Source organism: Balaenoptera musculus, chromosome 7 (assembly GCF_009873245.2).
Source record: "Balaenoptera musculus isolate JJ_BM4_2016_0621 chromosome 7, mBalMus1.pri.v3, whole genome shotgun sequence".
In the NCBI taxonomy this organism is placed as follows: Eukaryota; Metazoa; Chordata; class Mammalia; order Artiodactyla; family Balaenopteridae; genus Balaenoptera; species Balaenoptera musculus.
This window is the reverse complement of record NC_045791.1, coordinates 37,557,102-37,563,101: the sequence shown is the minus strand read 5'-3', so window position 1 is coordinate 37,563,101 and position 6,000 is coordinate 37,557,102.

Below are 6,000 nucleotides of genomic sequence, written 5' to 3'. Positions count from 1 at the left end.
AGCAGGTTCTTATTAGTTATTCATTTTATACATATTAGTGTATATATGACAATCCCAATCTCCCAATTTATCACACCCCCCACCCCCCCACCACTTTCCCCCCTTGCTGTCCATACATTTGTTCTCTACATCTGTGTCTCTATTTCTGCCCTGCAAACCGGTTCATCTGTACCATTTTTCTAGGTTCCACATATGTGTGTTAATATACGATATTTGTTTTTCTCTTTCTGACTTACTTCACTCTGTATGACAGTCTCTAGATCCATCCACGTCTCTACAAATGACCCAATTGCATTCCTTTTTATGGCTGAGTAATATTGCATTGTATACATGTACCACATCTTTATCCATTCATCTGTTGATGGCATTTAGGTTGCTTCCATGACCTGGCTATTGTAAATAGTGCTGCAATGAACATTGGGGTGCATCTGTCTTATTGCAATATGCTTTTCTCTGGGTATATGCCCAGTAGTGGGATTGCTGGATCATATGGTAATTCTATTTTTAGTTTTTTAAGGAACCTCCAGACTGTTCTCCATAGTGGCTGTGTCAATTTACATTCCCACGAACAGTGCAAGAGGGTTCCCTTTTCTCCACACCCTCTCCAGCATTTGTTGTTCATAGATTTTCTGGTGATGCCCATTCTAACTGGTGTGAGGTGATACCTCATTGTAGCTTTGATTTGCATTTCCCTAATAATTAGTGATGTTGAGCAGCTTTTCATGTGCTTCTTGGCCATCTGTATGTCTTCCTTGGAGAAATATCTATTTAGGTCTTCTGCCCATTTTTGGATTGGGTTTTTTTTTTTATATATAATATTCAGCTCATGAATGTTTATATATTTTGGAGATTAATCCTTTGTCCACTGATTCATTTGCAAATATTTCCTCCCATTCTGAGTGTTGTCTTTTCATCTTGTTTGAAGTTTCCTTTGCTTTGCAAAAGATTTTAAGTTTCATTAGGTCCCATTTGTTTATTTTTGTTTTTATTTCCATTACTCTAGGAGGTGGATCAAAAAAGATCTTGCTGTAATTTATGGCAAAGAGTGTTCTTCCTATGTTTTCCTCTAAGAGTTTTATAGTGTCTGGTCTTACATTTAGGTCTCTAATCCATTTTGAGTTTATTTTTGTTTATGGTGTTAGGGAGTGTTCTAATTTCATTCTTTTACATGTAGCTGTCCAGTTTTCCCAGCACCACTTATTGAAGAGACTGTCTTTTCTCCATTGTATATCCTTGCCTCCTTTGTCATAGATTAGTTGACCATAGGTGCGTGGGTTTATCTCTGGGCATTCTATCCTGTTCCATTGATCTGTGTTTCTGTTTTTGTGCCAGTACCATATTGTCTTGATTACTGTAGCTTTGTAGTATAGACTGAAGTCAGGGAGTCTGATTCCTCCAGCTCCGTTTTTTTCCTTCAAGACTGCTTTGGCTATTCGGGGTCTTTTGTGTCTCCATACAAATTTTAAGATTTTCTTGTTCTAGTTCTGTAAAAAATGCCATTGGTAATTTGATAGGGATTGCATTGAATCTGTAGATTGCTTTGGGTAGTGTAGTCATTTTCACAATATTGATTCTTCTAATCCAAGAACATGGTATATCTCTCCATCTGTTTGTATCATCTTTAATTTCTTTCATCAGTGTTTTACAGTTTTCTGCATACAGGTCTTTTGTCTCCTTAGGTAAGTTTATTCCTAGGTATTTTATTCTTTTTGTTGCAATGGTAGATGGGAGTGTTTCCTTAATTTCCCTTTCAGATTTTTCATAATTAGTGTATAGGAATGCAAGAGATTTCTGTGCATTAATTTGGTATCTTGCACCTTTACCAAATTCATTGATTAGCTCTAGTAGTTTTCTGGTGGTATCTTTAGGAATCTCTATGTATAGTATCATGTTATCTGAAAACAGTGACATTGTACTTCTTTTCCATTTTGGATTCCTTTTATTTCTTTTTCTTCTCCGATTGCCTTGGCTAGGACTTCCAAAACTATGTTGAATAATAGTGGCAAGAGTGGACATCCTTGTCTTCTTCCTGATGTTAGAGGAAATGCTTTCAGTTCTTCTCCATTGAGAATGATGTTTGCTGTGGGTTTGTTGTATATGGCCTTTATTATGTTGAGGTTGGTTCCCTCTATGCCCACTTTCTGGAGAGTTTTTAGCATAAATGAGTGTTGAATTTTGTCAAAAGCTTTTTCTACATCTATTGCGATGATCATATGGTTTATATTCTTCAACTTGTTAATATGGTGTATCACATTGATTGATTTGCATATATTGAAGAATCCTTGCATCCCTGGGATAAAGCCCACTTGATCATGGTGTATGATCCTTCTAATGTGTTGTTGGATTCTGTTTGCTAGTATTTTGTTGAGGATTTTTGCATCTAGATTCATCAGTGATATTGGTCTGTAATTTTCTTTTTTTGTAGTATCTTTGTCTGGTTTTGGTATCAGGGTGATGGTGGCGTCATAGATTGAGTTTGAGAGTGTTCCTTCCTCTGCAATTTTTTGGAAGAGTTTGAGAAGGATGGTGTTAGCTCTTCTCTAAATGTTTGATAGAATTCACCTGTGAAGCCATCTGGTCCTGGACTTTTGTTTGTTGGAAGATATTTAATCACAGTTTCAATTTCCTTACTTGTGTTTGGTCTGTTCATATTTTCTATTTCTTCCTGGTTCAGTCTTGGAAGGTTATACCTTTCTAAGAATTTGTCCATTTCTTCCATGTTGTCCTTTTTATTGGCATAGAGTTGCTTGTAGTAGTCTCTTAGGATGCTTTGTATTTCTGCGGTTTCTGTTGTAACATCTCCTTTTTCATTTCTAATTTTATTGATTTGAGTCCTCTCCCTCCTTTTCTTGATGAGTCTGGCTAATGGTTTATCAATTTTGTTTATCTTCTCAATGAATCAGCTTTTAGTTTTATTGATCATTGCTATTGTTTTCTTTGTTTCTATTCCATTTATTTCTGCTCTGATCCTTATGATTTCTTTCCTTCTGCTAACTTTGGGTTTTGTTTGTTCTTCTTTCTCTAGTTCCTTTAGGTGTAAGTTTAGATTGTTTATTTGAGATTTTTCTTGTTTCTTGAGGTAGGCTTGTATAGCTATAAACTTCCCTCTTAGAACTGCTTTTGCTGCATCCCATAGGTTTCGGATCGTCGCGTTTTCATTGTCATTTGTCTCTAGGCATTTTTTGATTTCCTCTCTGATTTCTTCAGTGATCTCTTGGTTATTTAGTAACGTATTGTTTAGTCTCCATGTGTTTGTTTTTTTTACGTTTTTTTCCCTGTAATTGATTTCTAATCTCATAACGTTGTGGTCAGAAAAGATGCTTTATATGATTTCAATTTTCTTAAATTTACTGAAGCTTGATCTGTGATCCAAGATGTGATCTATCCTGGAGAATGTTCTGTGTGCACTTGAGAAAAAAGTGTAATCTGCTGGTTTTTGATGGAATGTCCTGTAAATATCAATTAACTCTCTCTGGTCTATTGTGTCATTTAAAGCTTGTGTTTCCTTATTAATTTTCTGTTTGGATGATCTGTCCATTGGTGTAAGTGAGGTGTTAAAAGTCCTCCAGTATTACTGTGTTACTGTCGATTTCCTCTTTTATAGCTGTTAGCAGTTACCTTATGTATTGAGCTGCTCCTATGTTGGGTGCAAATATATTTATAATTGTTATATCTTCTTGTTTGGATCCCTTGATCATTATGTAGTGTCCTTCTTTGTCTTTTGTAATAGTCTTTGTTTCAAAGTCTATTTTTTCTGATATGAGAATTGCTACTTCAGCTTTCTTTTGATTTCCATTAGCATGGAATATCTTTTTCCATCCCCTCACTTTCAGTCTGTATGTGTCCCTAGGTCTGAAGTGGGTCTCTTGTAGACAGCATATATATGGGTCTTGTTTTTGTATCTATTCAGCAAGCCTGTGTCTTTTGTTTGGAGCATTTAATCCATTCACGTTTAAGGTAATTATAAGTATGTTCCTATGACCATTTTCTTAATTGTTATGGGTTTGTTTTTGTAGGTCCTCTTCTTCTCCTGTGTTTCAAAATGCCTGGACATTTCTTATCCATCAAAACCATTGTTTATGTCTGCTTTTCTTCTAGATGGAGGAATCAACACTTAACATGTCATACATACCATAAACCTGCCCTTAGGTAGCTCATATTTTTTTTCAAGAGGCACTCTACCTGAATCATTGTTAATCCATTCAAGTGCCCTTTCAAGGAATACCCTTAGTGGGCATGTTGGCTGATAAGGACCAAGAAGCTTGCCAGCTCAGCCCACAGAGAGATGGCAATGTAAGTCACCAGGTTTTAAAATTCTTACTCTTCCCACCACACTCTAATTATAGGATTAAAATATCAGGATCTATTTCAAGGTTAAAAAAACTGACCTGAGTGGTTAACTTCACAAGAGTGGCGAAGCAAGAGTACCAGTCTACTGCTTGACTGGTAATGAAAGAGATTTCTGTTGGGTGCAATCAACTGTCCTTAGGTCTTCAGAGTCTGCCACCAGCACTTCTACCTCTTGCCAAAAATGATACAGTGTTAGGGCCTCCTGGATCTATCGGTGGTAGGTGGAAGAGAAGAGATTGTCAAGGTGGAGAGCTGATACCACTTCAGGTTTGAAAAACATAAGAGGGAGAAGCCCATCTCCCTACTCAACTCCAGAGATTCGTGCACATAAATGTTTCCAATAAAGGGCGCTAATAAAGGGCGCTGTAGAGAGAGTTTAATTATCAGTATTTTTTAAATTTGGAATTTATAAATTTATGTCTTCACTTTAAATGTATATTCCTAGGAATGTGGAAGTAGTATGTATGTAGTCTTTACAAATAAACCTTAGAGAGAAATAACAATATATATGTACAAATAAAGTTAGTCTGTGATAGCATATGTTATTTTATGATTCAGGGGTTGATCACATCTCCAGCTGCCTTGTCATCCTAACATTCCATTATCCTATCACAAAATACCATGCTTCTGTTAGAGGGAAAGTGCCCATCTGAGTCATACCAAATTTAATTACTCTAATACTCATATAATTATGGAGTTGTCTTAAGTTCCAAATGCATCCATTCCCTTAAAAATTAATAGTTTTGCAGTGAAGAAAGACAGTGTAATCTTAGTAGGAGGACATTTAAAAAGTAAAGAGGAGGTTAAAATGTATCAACATAAAAAGAACAAGAAAAATATCAAAGTCCTTTTCTTTCTGCCTCCCCCTCACCCTAGGCATGGAATATAGTACACCAGTAGAAGGGAGAAAATATGGAATTCATTTGGCACACAAAAAATATTTATTGGGTGCCTAGTATGTGCCATGCATTGTTCTAGATACATGCATTATCACAATGTAATTGAGATCCCTGCTCTTTGGTATTTTTTATTCAAGTGGTGGGTGCTTGGTGGGCGTGGAGGGTGGAGAGAAGGAGGCAGTAAGTAAGTGAGCATTAAAAGCAGTAAGTAAATTTTTTTATATTCTTGTTTTAAAATTTTTATTGGAATATAGTTGATTTACAGTGTTGTGTTTCAGGTGTACAGCAAAGTGAATCAGTTATACATGCACATATATCTACTCTTTTAGATGCTTTTCCCATATAGGCCATTAGAAGGTATTGAATAGAGTTCTCTGTGCTATACAGTAGGTCCTTATTAGTTATTTATTTTATATATAGTAGTGTGTTATATGTCAATCCGAATCTCTCAAATTATCCCTCTCCCCTTCCCCCCACCCGGTAACCATAAGTTTGTTTTCTACATCTGTGACTCTATTTCTGTTTTGTAAATAAGTTCATTTGTAACTTTTTTTTAGATTCCACATGTGAGTACTATCATAAGATATTTGTCTTTCTCTTTCTGACTTACTTCACTCAGTATCACAATCTCTAGGTCCATCCATGTTGATGCAAATGGCATTATTTTTATTTTTCTTAATGGCTGAGTAATATTCCATTGTTTCAATATATATGTACCACATCTTCTTTATTCCTCTGTTGATGGACATTT